General features: G+C 38.2%; 1 protein-coding gene across 1 annotated transcript in view; it reads left to right on the top strand.

The window, feature by feature from the left end:
- The window catches only part of Inpp4b (inositol polyphosphate-4-phosphatase type II B), a 672,431-nt gene that overhangs the window by 394,837 nt on the left and 260,129 nt on the right, over positions 1 to 17,465 (top strand). The window contains exon 4 of the mRNA XM_055609049.1: positions 7,814 to 7,870. The gene's annotated coding sequence lies outside the window, so the exon portion shown is untranslated. The remainder of the gene's footprint in view (positions 1 to 7,813; positions 7,871 to 17,465) is intronic.

The following is a 17,465-nucleotide window of genomic DNA, read 5'->3' as shown; positions in this document are numbered from 1 at the left end:
TTTCTTTCTTTCTTTCTTTCTTTCTTTCTTTCTTTCTTTCTTTCTTTTTTCTTTCTTTTTCTTTCTTTCTCCTTCTTTTCTTTTTCTTCTACTTTTTTCAAGACAGAGTTTCTCTGTGTATCCTTGGCTGTCTTGGACTCGCTTTGTAGACCAGGCTCTCCTCAAGTTCATAGCCATCCCCCTGCCTCTGCCTCCCAGAGTGCTGAGATTAAAGGGGTGTGTGTCACCATGCCGTGCTTGTAGCTCTTCTTTTAATACACACTGAATTTAGGTTTCTATCTACTTCTATGGAATCTTGTGTCAGATTCAACTGAATTATACTAGTGAAAATAGCAGTTAATTTTGCCCTGTCCAGAAGTAATGGAAAGGTGGAGTAGCTTTGTCATCTTAGTAAGTAGCCTGGTAGTATGAGTCGGCTGCTACATAGTGTTGAGTGAAGGAATGCACAAGGTGGTGTGTCTGGCATTGGCCTTTATTGGACTGTTGATATGTGCATCTCTTTCAGAGTCCTTTCGGCACTGTGTTACATGCTGTGTCACAATAACGTTTTTATCATTAGAGCAAAACACCTCTAGTATCCATTCTCAAATTTTTCTTTATGATCCACAGCTTCAATGAACTACAGAGAAATTTAAGAGACTGTAAAATGACTCCCATTAGAATTTTTCCTTAAATTGTATTAAAAAGTAGAAATTAATTTGTGCAAGAAGTGATATTTTTATTGTAAATACTTTCTCACTCATCCATGCATTGTTGCTCCTTAGTTCTTTTACAGCTTTTTATAGTTTCATTTACACAGTTATTCATAAGTACTTTATTGACTTTGTTAGTGCTGTTGTAACAATTCTAGTTATTGTTGCTACTGCTGAGAAATCACGTTCATGTCTTTTGAATGATTTACTTTCTATTTATTTCTATTACATAGAAAAGTTATTGTTGCAAATTTACCTTGCATCTTGGGACTATGCTTGAGTTATTTTACTAACTCTAACAAAAATTTTTGTAGTGTTATACAGTTGAATTAACACCATTTTGAGCTTTTACCTGAGTGACTGTCAAATTGAGCTTTACTCTTAAAGTAAATGATGGAAATTAGAATACAGTAGTAAGAGTTTAGAAAGTTGCTATTGAAGACAGACTTTTTAACTATTTTAAAAGAGGTTAATTATAATAACATTTAATAACTATATTTGGTACCATGTGACACAGATAGTAAATGGCAGCACATGTAGAGAGCAAAGGTTTTTATTTGGGGATGGGGACACTGGAAAATCTCTGCATTTCAAGGCCTCCTGAAGCATCTGATGTGTTCTCTCCCTGATCCCTGATCACTTCTCAACTCAACCCTTCTCAGCTCCCATTGTTAGCATATCCCAAAACCTTTTACTGAGTAGGCCCTTGCTTAAAAGTCACCCAGATGCCTCAGATCAATATAAATCGTCTGAAATTCAACTGTGTTCCAAGGGACTGCATGAAAAAGGCAACAGTCTTCAGCAGAACTGGGGTTAGGTTGAGCCACATAACCTTTGCACTCTAAGGTAGAAGAAAAGATCAAAAAGGGAAGATAGAAACCAAAGAATGCACTGACCTCTATCATGGAAGAGAGAGTCCCAGATGGGGCCATTTCAACCTCTTTGAGTGTGACACATTACAATCATAAACATTAATGCTCAATTCTGTCTACGAGCCAGAAGACACTCTTCATAGAATTTTGTCGCTTGTTTTAAAGGAAACTTTCATGCCCTAATTAATGGAAATGTCCTATAGATACTTTATCAGATGTAGCCTGTGGTAGCTCAGTAACCAATTGGTTTCCCATAGTGAGGGGAACAAGGACTATTTCTAACAGGAACTCAATGACTGGCTCTTTGACCTCCCCACCCCCCAAAGGAGGAGCAGTCCTGTTAGGCCACAGAGGAGGGCTTTGCAGCCAGTCCTGAAGATATCTGATAAAACAGGATCAGATGAATGGGGAGCAGGTCCCCCCCATCAGTGGACTTGGAAAGGGGCACGGTGAAGATGAGGGTGGGAGGGAATGAAGGAGCGGGATACGGCTGGGATACAGAGTTAATAAAATGTAACTGATAAGAAAAAAATAAAAATAAATAAATAAAAGAAAGGTAATGCTAAATTTTAAATAAGACTGTTTGCATTTACTCTGCTGGGGTATTTATTTAAGTTATCTATAGCCTTTAGGAGATTAAAGCAAATATTAGTTCTAGATATATGATGGGAACTGACAAGCGATATAGAAAATCGTAATGAGCACAAAATAAGCCTGAAAGATTCAAATTTGATCTTTCCGCACCATAAAATGTTGTTCCTTGAACTTGCACAATTATCCTGCTTATTTAAATTCATTCAGTCATCACTGTGTGGGGATCTTCCCTTCCTTTTGTGTGATTTCTTGCATTAAAAAATCTTTAAAGGACTTGTTGGAACACCACATACTTGCTGGGACAGGATATAACAGACATTATTATATTCTAAGCATGAGGATGTTTACCTCTAAGCAGCCATACCATATTTGGATAGACTCATCACAACTTTTAATGCAACGATGTTCCCTTTGTTGTGGTATGAAGGAGTGGACACTGCCATGTGTAATATGTACAAGGTGGCACAGTATTAATTTCTTGGTGGATGTTGAAAGATGGATATCCTTGAGAGTGTGGGTTTATTTCTGGGTCTTCTATTTGATTCCAATCTGTTTCTATGCAATACCATGAAGTTTTTATGACTGTTGCTCTGTAATACAGCTTGAGATTAGGGATGGAGATACCTCCAGAAGATCTTTTATTGTAGAGGATTGTTTTAGCAATTCTGGTTTCTTGTTATTCCATAAGAAATTGAGAATTTTTCTTTCAAGGTCTGTAAAGAATTGTGTTGGTAATTTGATGGGAATTGCATTGAATCTGATTGCTTTTGGTAAGATGGCCATTTTTACTATGTTAATCCTGCCAAGCCATGAGGTTGGGATATCTTTCTAACTTCTGATATTTTTTTTCTATTTCTCTCTTCAGAGACTGGAAGCTTTTTTTCATACAAGTCTTTGACTTGCTTGGTTAGAGTTACACAAGGTACTTTATGTTCATTGTGGCTATTGTGAAGGGTGTTGTTACCCTAATTTCTTTCTCAGTCTATTTGTCTTTTATATACAGGAGGGCTACTGATTTTTTTTTTTGAGTTAATTTTGTATCTAGCAGGCTAGGGCCAGATGAAAACGGAAGAGGACCTCCCTTATCAGTAGACTGGGGAAGGGGCATGGGAGAAGAAGCAGGAAGGAGGGTGGGATGGGGGTGTTGGTGGTTCAGGGAGGGAGCTACAGCTGGGATACAAAGTGAATGAATTGTAATAAATCAAAAGAAAAAGAAACCTTCCCCTACCAGTGGACTTGGGTAGGAGCATATGTGGAGAAGGGGGAGGAAGGGAGGGTCTGGGAGGGAAGGAGGGAGGGAACTAGAGGGGAGATACAAAGTAAATAAAGTGTAATTAAAAATAAAATAAAATAAAAATTTTAAAAAAATTGAAAAAAAAAAAGATGTCTGTCCTATGGTGTGTTCAAGCTACCATCTCAGATACATAATAATCGTGACCAATTAAACCAAAGTAACTTTTGCAGTAACCAAAATAAAAGCTTAACATACCAAACATATGCTGTTTATGTGTGACTGGTATATTACCTTTTGTTTTACCTCTACATAGCAACTGATTGGTGGGTTATGTTTTCTTCAGTTGTAACATTTTATCTAATTCCTTACTATGAAACTTTCTATTACAATCTTGAAAGCATTACTAGATCTATCACATTCAAATCAGACCTTTGAAGAGAATTAGGTGTGGAACATTTTATGTATCAACTTAGTCCTGGGGTGATACAATATTTATTCCCTTGTAGTTTAATTAATTGTCTAAATTAAAAATCTAATTGCCCTTGGCCCTCTGTATCAAAGGAGTCTACATGCTTGAGCTCCCCCTTAAATCTAAAATATATTTAATTCTATCTGAACTGATAATACACATAGTTTCTTGTTATTTTATTCTAAACAATCTAGCATATTAACCTATAACATTTACTTTAACAATATTGTTAAATATTACTAAGATACAATTTAAAGTGCAGATGGACTGCATCTGGGTGCATAGAACTATTGCATCAATTTTTGAAACAACCTGTTTATCTGCAGGGTTTGACTTTGGTGTGGCCTGGGAACCAGACGTCCATGGATATCAAGGATTGACTGTGGGATGAAAAGAGCTGATTATCTGAAGGGCAAATCTTACATTGCACCTGCATTACTCTCAGAACTGGAAGAAATTTGTTTATCAAGTAGTGCAACAGTTGAAGAATAGTTGAAGTATTTTCCATTATTTTATTTATTCCTGTACATCACATGCAAGGCCTCAACACATGCTAGTTTATAATGATTCTTTTAGATAAAATTAAATGTTTTTAGTTAATAATGAAGAAAAATGTGAAAGTTATTTTTCTATTGTAAATACAAGGAATGAATTAAAGTAGCATTTTAAAATACACGTATGTATAGCACATAAAAATAAGTACTACGACTAAAAACAACATGGCATATAGAAAAATGTTCAAATTTTTAATTACATTTTTATTTTTTATATTAATTATAGTTTATTCATTTTGTATCCCAGCTGTAGCCCCCTCCCAATCTTACCCTCCCTCCTTCATCTCCTCCAATGCCCCTCTCCAAGTCTACGGATAAAGGAGGTCCTCTTCCCCTTCCATCTGACCCTAGCTTATCCAGTCTTATCTGTACTGGCTGCAATGTCCTCCTCTATGGCTTGGCAAGACTGCTCCCCTGTCCAGGGAAGGTGATCAAAGATCTAGCCACTGAGTTCATGTCAGAGACAGTCCTTGTTCCCCTTACTAGGATACCCATTTGGATAATGAGCTGCCATGTGCTATATCTGAGCAGGGATTCTAGGTTATATCCATGAATGGCACTTGGTTGGAGTATCAGTATCAGAAAAGTCACCTGGGCCCAGATATTTTGGTTCTGTTGCTCTCCTTGTGGACCTCCTGTCCCTTCCAGGTCTTTCTGTCTCCCCCTTCTTTCCTAAGATTCTCTGCATGCTGTCCAAAGTTTGGCTATGAGTCTCATTATCTCCTTTTAAACAATGCTGGGTAGAATCTTTTGGAGGTCCTCCGTGGTAGGCTCCTGTCCTGTTTCCTGTTTTCTTCTTCTTCCAATGTCTGTCCCATTTGCCTTTCTGAGTGAGAATTGATAATCTTACCCAGGGTCCTCCTCCCATCTCACCTTCTTTAGGGTTCAGATTTTTATAGGTTTATCCTATATTATATATCTAGTATTTACTTATAAGTGAGTATATACCATGTGTGTCTTACTGTTTCTGGGATACTTCACTCAGTCTGATCTTTTCTATTTCCAACCATTTGCCTAAAATTTCATAATTTTCTTGTTCTTAATTGCTGAGTAGTATTCCATTGTGTAAATGTACCACAATTTCTGTATCCATTCCTCCATTGAGGTTGTTGTTTCCAGATTCTGGCTATTACAAATATAGCTGTTGTTTTGATCAAGAATATTGTGCTAGAATTAAAGAGTGATTTCAACTAATGGTGGGACTATGACTGTGGCATCTGACCTTTCTTTGCTCAATTCCCTTCCTATATCAGTGGGCATAGTAACTTCTAAGTGAGAAAGTCCTTACATCCCCAGGGTCACCCTCAGGAGGGCACTAGAAGCATTGCTAATACTCAGAAAAGCTGAACAATCCTGACCTATTTTATGAGAGTAAAAGCACGAAGACTTGGATCTGTGGAAGGAAAAGGCTCATGAAGCTATTTAGGGAATGACTTTTAGGTATCTTTTTTCAATGGAGTCATATAGGCACATTCCCAGAGCTCTTAGCAGAAATATGCAACATGGATGAGTTATGGAAAACCTGGAGAACCCATTTGGACTCTGAGCTCCAGGGTCCTAGCTGAGGTTAATTACATGAGTCTATAGTATGGATGACTGATCTTAGCTGTCTAGACTTCAGTGTCCCTTTCCCTAAAACAACATCAGTCATGCTTTGTAATATATTTACATGACTACCTGGAATAACAAAGACTGAGGCTTCAGGAATACCAAAACACCCCTTTAAAAATTTAATTAAAACTATCTCCTATTCATGTCTATTGAAATTTCATCAGCCCCCATCTCCAATTTTTATGCAATGTCCCAACTCCCTCTCAAATTCATTTTCTTTTTCATCTCTGGGGAAAACTGATACTTCCCCTGCCAGCAACCCTTAGTTTCCCGCTGTTCCCCCTTATCCACATTGGTAGATCACTGCTGTTGTCATTGTTCGGGTCTTATGCACACAAGCAAGCTGCTGAGTTGCCACACATGCACTCTCCTGTCCTATAGAAGAGATTATCCCACAACAGATTTCCTGAGCTTTGGCCCTTATAATGTCTCTGGCCCCTCTTTCCCTATTCTCTGCTTTAGGTGTAGGTTGCATATGTATCACTTGGCCTGGGGACCCCACCATCAGTCTCTGAATTTTGACGAGCTTTGGCTTCTGTAATGTTTTCCATCTGCTGTAAACAGAATCTCCTTTACTGAGGGAGGAGAGCTACATTTACCTGTGGTTCTAAGGACAAGCATTTAGAATAGAGTTAGAACTGGTAGCGATTAAAGAAATGGTAGTAGTATGTTCTCCTGTAGTCCCCACAGCCTCACAGTCATGACTAGTTGGATAGGTTTACAGTACAAAGTCCCTCCTACTGAGCGCACTTAACATTCAATTATACGGCTGCTGGTTTCTCCCAAGACACGCATGCCAGTGTTGTGCTTGTGTACACCGATATGCTGGTTGTTGTGGGTTTTGGTGTCACAGCTGAGTAGGTTACTGATTTTTTTTCCCTTGACATCTTGCATAGGACCTTCTGGGACTGTGAGAGCTGGTCATTAGGGGAAAATATTGGGTTGGATCCAGCTGAATTATTTAAGTCATGTGTTCAAAGTGTACAGTGTCTTCAGAAATAGAGATTCTCTTTCAAGTACTGGGAACCCACCAAGTGCAACAGTAATTCCTTTATACACGTACACAAACATATGCATATATATTATGTAATTTATGTAAAATAAAAGAATACTATTTCCTATGACTTTTGTGTGCATATAACTTGGAATAACTACAGAAATAAGAAAAATAAGAGGCGCAAGGGAGAAGCTCTGGAGACATGAACAAAGATACAGATGCTATGATTAGGAGAAGGGAAAATGGGGACAAGGACTTAAAGGTGAAGAAGGAAACACTATGAGGAGTAGAGATGAGGGATAAATGACATTAAGATCTAAAAAGTTCAGACCTTCTATGAGATTGTTTTAAGTGATTAGGGGTCATTCTTCAACAGCCAACTGAAGGCTAGTCGTGAAGACAGGCTTTCTTAGCATGTGTAGGGTTTGAGTAATACAGATGTACTGAGTTGACCTTGTGTTAGCCTATGGTTATGAGTAATGAATGACTTAATCTATGCAGTTTAGAACAGTATCTGGCAAATAACAGTACCAGGTACATATGAGTAGGGGGAAATAAGAGACAATATGAATTCAGCTAGTGAACTCTTTGAGCTTCAAGGGCCATTTTAACTTGGAACAGAAGTAAGCAGTGTTCCTTGGACAGTCTGATGATGAGGCTTCCATGCTTATAATGCTGTGCATTGAAAACATATCAAATGATGTACTTATGTATTTATGGGTACATTAGTAAGAGAAGGGGCATGTGTGTAACACAAAATACTAAAACTTTGTACCTTTTTACTTTACAGAGCCCTAAATCCAGTGAAAAAATAATTGAAGCTGTTGAGAAATACAACATATATCAGGTACAAGAGTCATTCTCTTTAACAGTACATAATATTCATTACACTGATAATTATTTAAGCATATAGTTTCTTTTTAACAATCTATTTTATAGTACTGCTAGTTTGGTGACCTACATAGGTGTGAGTGCATACTGATCATATTCTGAAGATAAGTTAATTGCTTTATTTATGTTAAAGTAATATTTGGAGGCTTTACATATACTGGGTCTAAACAGAAATGTGAAAATTAATGAAGTGTTATTAAGTCATTAAGAATCAACCCCTGAAATGCTTTTACATGACTGAACAGCACAGGCATGCCCACTCTTGCCTTCACAGAACTTGAAGTCCAGTTTGGGACTCAACATAAGCAAATATCCACATGTGAGAAAAGTTTATGATAAATGCTATTAGGTAAAGATGCATAGTTCTGTATGGCAATACACTAATAAAGTATGGAAGAGGTAACTGAGTTTGGGCAAATAGTATATCATTTCTGGGTGTATTTTAAAGTAAGACCTGAAGTGTGAGAATAGAGATACGCACGAAGAATGAGAAACATTAGATAAGAACAGAAGAATGAGAAAGCAGAAGAGTAGGACTAGGATAAATAAGGGAAAAAAGAAAGAGAAGGAGAAGGAAGGAAGGAGGGAGAAAGAAGGAAGGCAGGATGGGAAGGAAAATACAAAGAAAGACGAAATGAATGTGGTATCAGCATGGTCCCACAGATGGAGACAGAAAGGATAGAAATCTTTGATGAAGAAGGAAACTAGTCTGGCATGACAGGCCCTTAATAGCTAACATGAGGAATCATGGGAAGAGTTTGCCTTGGTCAGTTTTAACTTGTGGTTCTTCTGTTGTGTGCCCGTATGCTTTCTCTTGATTTCCTGCATATATATGATTTCAAATCTACCCCTTTCCCCGGACCTTTGCATTTAATCTGCTAAAGTACAGTGAAAATTGGTCACTACTTCTCAGAGAAGCAGTCAATGTGCTCATGGCTTTGAATGCTACTTCCCTGTAACATTCTGCATAGCATGGTCGGAGGTAAAGAACATTTAGAAATATTTAAATCCTGAACTTCTCAGGTGCTTTGAGCACAGGTTAACTGTAAATGTTTAAAAATGGTGCAAAATCAACACGCACATATCTATACATATGTGTACACATATGTACATGAGCATACAATTATGTGCATCTGTGTTTTATTTATCTTAATAGTTACCAAAACTATTCACAGGGTTATAGAATGAGCGGTTTCAGAAGATTCTTTTGGTATCTGTTTTAAGATATTCATTCATTTCTGAGCCTAACATGTTTTATGTAAAGAGGCCCATTTCATGCTTATGTATATTAAATGAGTTCAGGTAGTTTCCTACAATTCAAATAATTCAAACCAGGATATCTGTTTGCCTTCCGGGTTTAGCTTCATCCAGCACAGGACTTTCCTTTATATAGATTACATGGCTAGTTGCTTCAAGTATTCAACATATTTGAAAGACATAACCATAGGTGGCAATAAGGATCTCTGAAATAAAAGCTTAAAAATAATTTTATTGTATACTTGAGCATCTTTTGGATATATGCCTACAAGTGGTATAGCTTGGAAATATGCCTAGGAGTGGTATAGTTGGGTATAGTGGTATAGCACTATTCCTAATTGTCTGAGAAAGCGCCAGGTTGATTTCCAAAGTGATTGTACAAGTTTACATTCCCACCAGCAGTGGAGGAGGGTTCCCCTTTCTCCACATCCTCTCCAGCAGGTGTTGTCACTTGAGTTTTTGACATTAGTAATTCTGATCGGTGTAAGGTGAAATCTCAGGGTCATTTTGATTTGCCTTTCCCTGATGGCTAAGGACGTTGACCATTTCTTTAAGTGTCTCTCTGCCATTCAGTGTTCCTCTATTGAGAATTCTCTGTTTAGCTCTGTACCCCATTTTTTTAATTGGATTACTTGATTTGTTGCTGTTTAACCTCTTGAGTTTTTTTATATATTCTGGATATTAGCCCTCTGTCAGATATAGGGTTGGTGAAGATCCTTTCCCAATCTGTAGGCTGTCGTTTTGTTCTGACAACAGTGTCCTTTGCTTTACAGAAGCTTTTCAGTTTCATGAGGTCCCATTTACTGATTGTTAATCTTAGAGCCTGTGCTGTTGGTGTTCTGTTCAGGAAGTTGTCTCCTGCGATTTGCTCAATGATGTTCATAGCAGGTTTATTTGTAATAGTCAGAAGCTGGAAAGAACTCAGATGTCCCTCAGTTAAGGAATGGATACAGAAACTGTGTTACATTTACACAATGGAATACTATTCAGCAATTAGAAACGAGAAAATCATGAAAATTTCAGGCAAATGGTGGGAACTAGAAAATATCATCCTGAGTGAGCTATCCCAGAAGCAGAAAGACACACATGGTATATACTTACTTATAAGTGGATGTTAGACAGATAATATAGGGTAAACATACTAAAATCTGTACTCCTAAAGAAGCTATGCAAGCAGGAGGACCCTGGGTAAGATGCTCAATCCTCATTCAGAAAGGCAAATGGATGAACATCATAAGAGGGAGAAAACAGGGAACAGGACAGGAGCCTACTACAGAGGGCCTCTGAAAAACTTTACCCATTAGGGTATCAAAGCAGATGCTTAGACTCATAGCCAAATTTTGGGTAGAATGCAGGGACTCTTATGAAAGAAGGGAGGGATAGAAAGACCTGGAGAAGACAGGAGCTCCACAAGGAAAGAAAAAAAAATCAGGACATAGGGATCTTTTCTGAGACCAAGGACCATTCATGTAGATAACCTAGAACCCCTGCACTGAGGTAGCCCAAGGCAGCTCAGTGTCCAAGTGGGTTTCCTAGTAATAGGAACAGCGACTGTCTCTGACATGAACTCAGTGACCTGCTTTTTTATCACCTCCCCCTGAGGGGGGTGCAGCCTTACCAGGCCACAGAGGAAGACAATGCATCCACTCCTGATGAGACCTGATAGATAAGGATCAAAAGGACAGGGAGGAGGACATCCCCTATCAGTGGACGAGGGGAGGGGCATTGGTAGAGATGAGGGAGGGGGTTGAGATTGGGAGGGAATGAAGAAGGGAGTTACAGTTGGGATACAAAGTGAATAAAGTGTAATTAATAAAAAAAATAAATTAAAAAAAGAGAAAAAAATAATCTTTAATATAAGCATTTGCAATGTTGGTTTTTAAAGCCAAACCAACACAAGAAAAACCATAAATTACTGTTTGCATCTCAACTAACCTAACTCATTCCTTTCTACTGCAAATGCTTAGTCTTGATTTTTAAAATTCTCATAATTTAAGCCTACCATCAATCCCCAGATCAAGCAAGCTTCTGGCAGTGGGGCAAATGAGTAGGGTTGATGCCTAGTTGAGTATGTTTAATAATTCTTGTATAAGCTGGCATTTTCTTCTTGAGGTGACAGAAGTCCAAAGACTCTAAGATCTAGAGTTCATTACACTTTAATCCGAAAGTTTAGCACTTCTATAAGAAAGGACTTTTATAGATGAATTCAACATCTTTCAATTAAATTGATTATTATTTAAAAAGAAAATCACAAATAATTTCCCAAAGCTATGTTTCATCTTCAGAAAGACAAGAGGCAGCTGCCTTTTAATTATTCCTCTTGTCATTTGCTTTCTACTAGAGATGCATTTCAAATTTAAGATCTAATTAGAAATCTTAATTGAAAATAGTTTTATTTTTAAGTCAAGAGAAAGAAAGCAAAAAAGGAAGCATAAAAATAACGGGGAAAAGGCATAAATAGTGATATCCCACCACACTGAGCAAGCGCCACGCTGGGCCTGAGGAAGCCTCTGGAAAGTTGTTATCCAGCTACAATCTGAACCTCACTAAAGCATTTTCTGAAGCAAATGAAATCTTTCATTCATCATAGGTTCTTATTTCCAGGGCTTTTATTTTCTGTTAGGAAAAACAGAGGTCTTAAGTTCTGAAGCCTGTATTAAATGTCAACTCCCTCCTTTTCTTGTGCTTCCCTGGACTCATTTTTAACAATTCTCTAAATTTCTTATGCATCTTTATCTTTAGATTTTCTATTCTCATTTTCCAATACAGTTTCTATCTTATCTTGTATCTCCAACTGCGTACTGGCTGATACTTAGCATCCAACTTAGACATACAGCAGTGAGCACTAGAACAGAAGCAACAGGAAGCAAAACAAGAAAGGATGCTAGCTTTGAGGACATAGACTGAAGTATCTAGCACAGAGTGTCGCCAATGAAAAACGGAGACACTGCTTATCGATTCTGTCCAACAGAGGCAAATACTCAAAGGCGGATTCATTGATCTTTCATCCAAACTGGTTCCTGCAGATGTTATAATGTTATAGATTCTTCTATCCAGGCTGCAAGGTCCACTTATAGTCAAGGCAGCATGTCGCTGAATTACATGTGGCACTTTGAGTCTTGCTAGGTAAGACTCAGTATTTGGTTCACTGAGTGCCATTGTCACTTCACAGGGTCAGGGAAAAATAAACCCACTTGTACTACTCTTTGGATTACAAACCATCCCTTTCCCCCTCTCACTCTTTCCACATTCTTCCTTCTATCTGTCTCTAAATTTTTGACATACAATTCTTTTATTTTTTTTTATTAATTACACTTTATTCACTTTGTATCCCCCATAAGCCCCTCCCTACTCCCTTCCTGATCCCACCCTCTCCCTCTTTCTGCATGCATGCCACTCCCCAAGTCCACTGATAGGGGAGGTTCTCCTCTCCTTCCTTCTGGTCTTAGTCTGTCAGATCTCATTAGGAGTGGCTGCATTGTCATCTTCTGTGGCCTGGTAAGGCTGCTTCCCCCTCAGGGGGAGGTGATCAAAGAGCAGGCCAATCAGATTGTGTCAGAGGCAATCCCTCTTCCCATTACTATGGAACCCACTTGGACACTAAACTGTCATGGGCTACATCTGTGCAGGGGTTCTAGGTTATCTCCATGCATGGTAGTTGGTTGGAGTATGAGTCTCTGGGAAAGACCCCTGTGTTCAAATTTCTGGTTCTGTTGCTCTCCTTGTGGAGTTCTTGTCCTCTCCAGATCTTACTGTTTCCCACTTCTTACATAAGATTCCATGCACACTGACCAACAGTTGGCCATAAGTCTCAGCATCTGCTTTGATTAGTCTGCAGGGCAGAGCCTTTCAGAGGCCCTCCGTGGCGGGTTCTAGCTTGTTTCCTGTTTTCTTCTTCTTCTGATGTCCTTCCTCTTTGGATTGAGCATTTTAGTCAGGGTCCTCTCTCTTGATTAGTTTCTTTAGATGTACAGAAAATATCCAGTATATATAAAGAACTAAAGAAGCTGAAAAGCAGCAAACCAAGTAATCCAATTAAAAAATGGGGAACAGAGCTTAACAGAGAACTCTCTGTAGAGGAATATAGAATGGCAGAGAAACACTTAAAGAATTGCTCAACATTAGTAGCCATCAGGGAAATGCAAATCAAAACGACCCTGAGATTTTACCTTACACCCATCAGAATGGCCAAGATGAAAAACTCAAGTGACCACACATGCTGAAGAGGTTGTGGAGAAAGGAGAACCCTCCCCCACTGCTGATGGGAATGTAAACTTGTACAACCACTCTGGAAATCAATCTGGCACTTTCTCTCAGACAACTAGCAATAGCGCTTCCTCAAGATCCAGCCATACCACTCCTAGGCATATATCCAAAAGAGGCTCAAGTACACAATAAGGACATTTGCTCAATCATGTTTGTAGCAGCTTTATTTGTAATATCCAGAAGCTGGAAACAGCCCAGATGCCCCTCAACTGAAGAATGGATGCAGAAATTGTGGTACATCTGCACAATGGAATATTACTCAGCAATGAAAAATAAGAAAATCATGAAATTTGCAGGTAAATGGTGGGACCTAGAAAGGATCATCCTGAGTGAGCTGTTCCAGAAGCAGAAAGACATACAATTCTTTCAAATTCCTACCAAAGAACATATCCATGGAGCAGTGCTAGAGAACATGATTTTACTACTTTAATTTTTGCTTAGTTTTCAGAAAGGATGCTGTGTTTGATATCAGTAGAAACTGAGCTCAACACAGAGCCCATGAAAGCCAACTCACACACATGTCCATGCGTCTTTCTTTCCTCTCTCTTCTGTATCCCTTTTCCCTTTCCTTTTGTGAGAGTGGACCTCTAGAACACTTGTGACTTGCTCCCAACCTGACATCTGTTTTACTAAAGGGATGAATTTAGGCTGTGAAAATCAAGGCAAAAGTGTTATCAACCACCTGTTTTGGGAAGCATGGGCCTTCAATTTCCTGTTTATATTCCACAGAGATGAGAGTCAGGCCTTGCTACCAGTGGAATCTTGGTTCTCTGAAAACTTTCTGCATACTTTTCCTGATGTCATTTCCTGTGTGCCTTCCTTGAGTTACATGCACATGATACTGAGAACTATTTCTAACAAAGTTTCTTCTACCAACTCCCTACCTGTTATCTCACCACAACGGGATATAGCACAATCAGATAAAACTTGAATATATCTTGCTTCAGTTGTCCTTCAGAGCCCTTGAGTGGCAGGATTTACATATTCTCCTAATCACTTGGAGCGTCTTTAGTTGCAGTAATACTTCCTGCTTCAAATGTTACACTTAAAATTTAGTGCAGGTTAATATACTTGGTTGTTGGCATAGTTCAATAAATGGGAATTACCATCCTGCCAGTATACAATATGCAAAAGGCATAGAATGGTGAAATGAATTGTAATGAAGAAGCAAGAGTAAGCAGAAGAGCTTTGGAAAGCAGGGCCGATAGTTGTTTTCTTAAGCACTTGCTAGTCTTCTGGTAAATGACTACAAATTAGAGGGATCATGTGAGAGGAACTCAAACAGACACACCAGACTAATATAGCATGAAAGAATGTAAAGAGGTACCAGAATAGCAGCGAGAAGTAATCAAAGGTAAGATTATTATATTAATAAAGGAGCAGATACTAGTAAGGAAATGTTTATGTTACTTCTCAGGGAAAAAAGGAGTCATAAGTTTTATGTGACAGTGAGGAACATATAGGTATGTGGAGTACAGAGAGAAGGGTGCAAAGGAAGGGATAAAGAGATAAGGGTGCTGAGTGAGGGATGAAGAGAGAGGGGCACAGAGGGAGGGGTGCAGACAGAGATGCAAAAAAGAGGTGCAGAGTGAGTAGTACAGAGAGTTGTGTGAAGCCAGGGGTGCAGAGAGTTGGGTGCAGACCCAGCTACAGTGCTGGTGATGTTAATTAAGCATTGAAAAAAAACCCAATGCTTTGGGAGACTGAAAAGGCAACTTTTCTATTTGTGCTGTGTACCTTAAGCATAAGTGCTTATTAAATGCACATCATACAGAAGATGAATATATCTTCACTTCTCATACTAGAACCAAAGACATCATAAAATTGAACTTCTCAAAGCCACCAACAAGCCAGGCAAGAAGACATACTAAGTTTGCCCATGATTTTTTTTTTTTTTCATTATTAAGGCATAAACAAATGATACAATTTCAGTGTGTAAGATCCCAGATGCCAATTTCTTTGTGCCAGCCTGGTCACAGAAGGTAACTCATAGCACAGATGGATTTATTAAATCAATCTATAACTTGTTCTAGCTCTGTGATATGTCCTAGACAATTACAGCATGGCTTTGCAGTGAGATAGTCCTTGAACATCAGGGTTCACCTATGTTCTTTTTGGAGATATCTTGCCAGATGTGTGCAGCAACTGAATTTTCCTTGTTTAACATTGTCTATTGCTTGCCTTTATAAGCAGGGTAGTAATTTAGTAAAGTAATCTAGTAAAGTCACTGCTTTACTAAATAAATATTTTAGGATAAGATGTGTGGTTATGCACCTATTGGAGAGACAAGAAGCTGGCAGTGAAAGAACGTATGTATGATTAGGCAACCGGCATGAGAAGGCTTAGTGTGCTATGTTAAATTCTTTGTAGATAACCCCAAGCACTCAATAAACTTCTCTGGAGAGCAAAAATGAAATTCCAATAACCACAAATGTACATTTATTCTGCCTGCCACAATAAAAAGTAGAAGATAGCATTTTAATTAATTCTGGTATCTGTCTAACTTTGAAATTTTAAATTTCAAAAGAAAACGAGCAATTCATCATCAGAAACTGAAGATAACTTAGTCAATACTACTTAGGGCTTGAAATGAATCATCATGAGCAATTCAATAAGCTCTGTGAATTAAGAACTTTGATGATGTCTGCATTAGGAATGCCCCAAGAATATAATCAAAGCCTTTCAAATCAAAACTTTCATTTTGCCCAGACACATAAAATCTAGCTGGTTGGATGAATATATGTGACCACGCTCAGAAGGATTTTGAAACATGCCACTGTTCAGGCCCTACTTCTCTAGCCTTCACCTTGAGTATATATAAAATATGAAACAAGCTGTCATACTATAATCTCTTTATTTCCCTGCTCTTAAGACAAAGTGGACATAGATTGCTAGATACCATGTTTGCAATATACACTTTGATGAAAAGTATCAGGGGAAAACCTTTGTTGTTTAAGTATAAGCATTAAAACATCATTGTTGCATTGTTGCTGTAAGTTTTTATTTATTTTATTGCTAAAAGATTAACAGAGGAATCCATTTGGAAACCAGTAAGCATTTAATGTTATTCAATTCAAAATTAAAGAACAAGAAATGCTACCAATGTGTGAGGAAAACAATGGCTTGCAAGGAAGGGTTCAGTTCTCAGTACTCCACAAATCACGCTGGCAGTTCATGCCTGGAATACTAGCATTTAAGAGGTGAAGTAGAAGGATCTTAAATTTCAAGGTCATTCTTGGCCATGCAGTGATAAACAAAAAGAAACCCAACAACAACACCAACAATAAACTGCTGTTTGTTGTTACAAACAGCTGTTACAAAATTGTATTTGTGGTTTCAGGTTCTATGAATTTTTTTTTGAGTAAAATCTAACCTGCCACATGAAGCTGCTATAGAAAAAATGTAAAACTTCAAGACATTTATTTTAACATTCAAGAATTTTTTTTGTAACCATTCAATGGAAGATTTTGCTTTTTAGATGGTGAATGAGTAGCAGCCAGGAATGTCAAAAGATAGAGTGAGGAACAATTCAAAGTTCATTTTAGAACAAGGGCCTATTATCTGACAGCTGGGTATGCTTCTGGTCCATTTCTGGGTCTTCCTGTCTTTACTCAGAGACAATCATTCAAGTTCATCAGAGTCTGTTAATTCTATGTTCTGTCGAAATACTTGACTCTTATATTTTATTTTAAAATTATCTTTGTTTTGTTTCTTTTATAGAACAAGTGCTTGAACCCAAGGCCTTGTGCATGCTAGCCTAGCACTCCAAAACTGAACCAAATTCCCTGACCGTACGTTTTTCAAGATTGGTGAAAGATGGATATATCACTAAATGGTTCAAAGAGGAGATGGAGATTAAATGAAGCATACAATTTACAATTGTTCAGGGTGCCTTCTATGTTGCAAATTGATAGAGCAAAATGGAACCAATCTGAAGAGCAGGCAATACCTTGTGCCTCGCATATTTCTCTCCTCAGTACACTACCCAAAAGTACAACCTCCTGACATTTGTTTGTCCACGCCATACC

The sequence above is a fragment of the Psammomys obesus genome, unplaced genomic scaffold (genome assembly GCF_907164565.1).
Source record: "Psammomys obesus unplaced genomic scaffold, mPsaObe1.curated_primary_1811, whole genome shotgun sequence".
Lineage (NCBI taxonomy): Eukaryota > Metazoa > Chordata > Mammalia > Rodentia > Muridae > Psammomys > Psammomys obesus.
The sequence above is the reverse complement of the archived record's forward strand: the minus strand, read 5'-3'. Positions and strand labels throughout refer to the sequence as shown.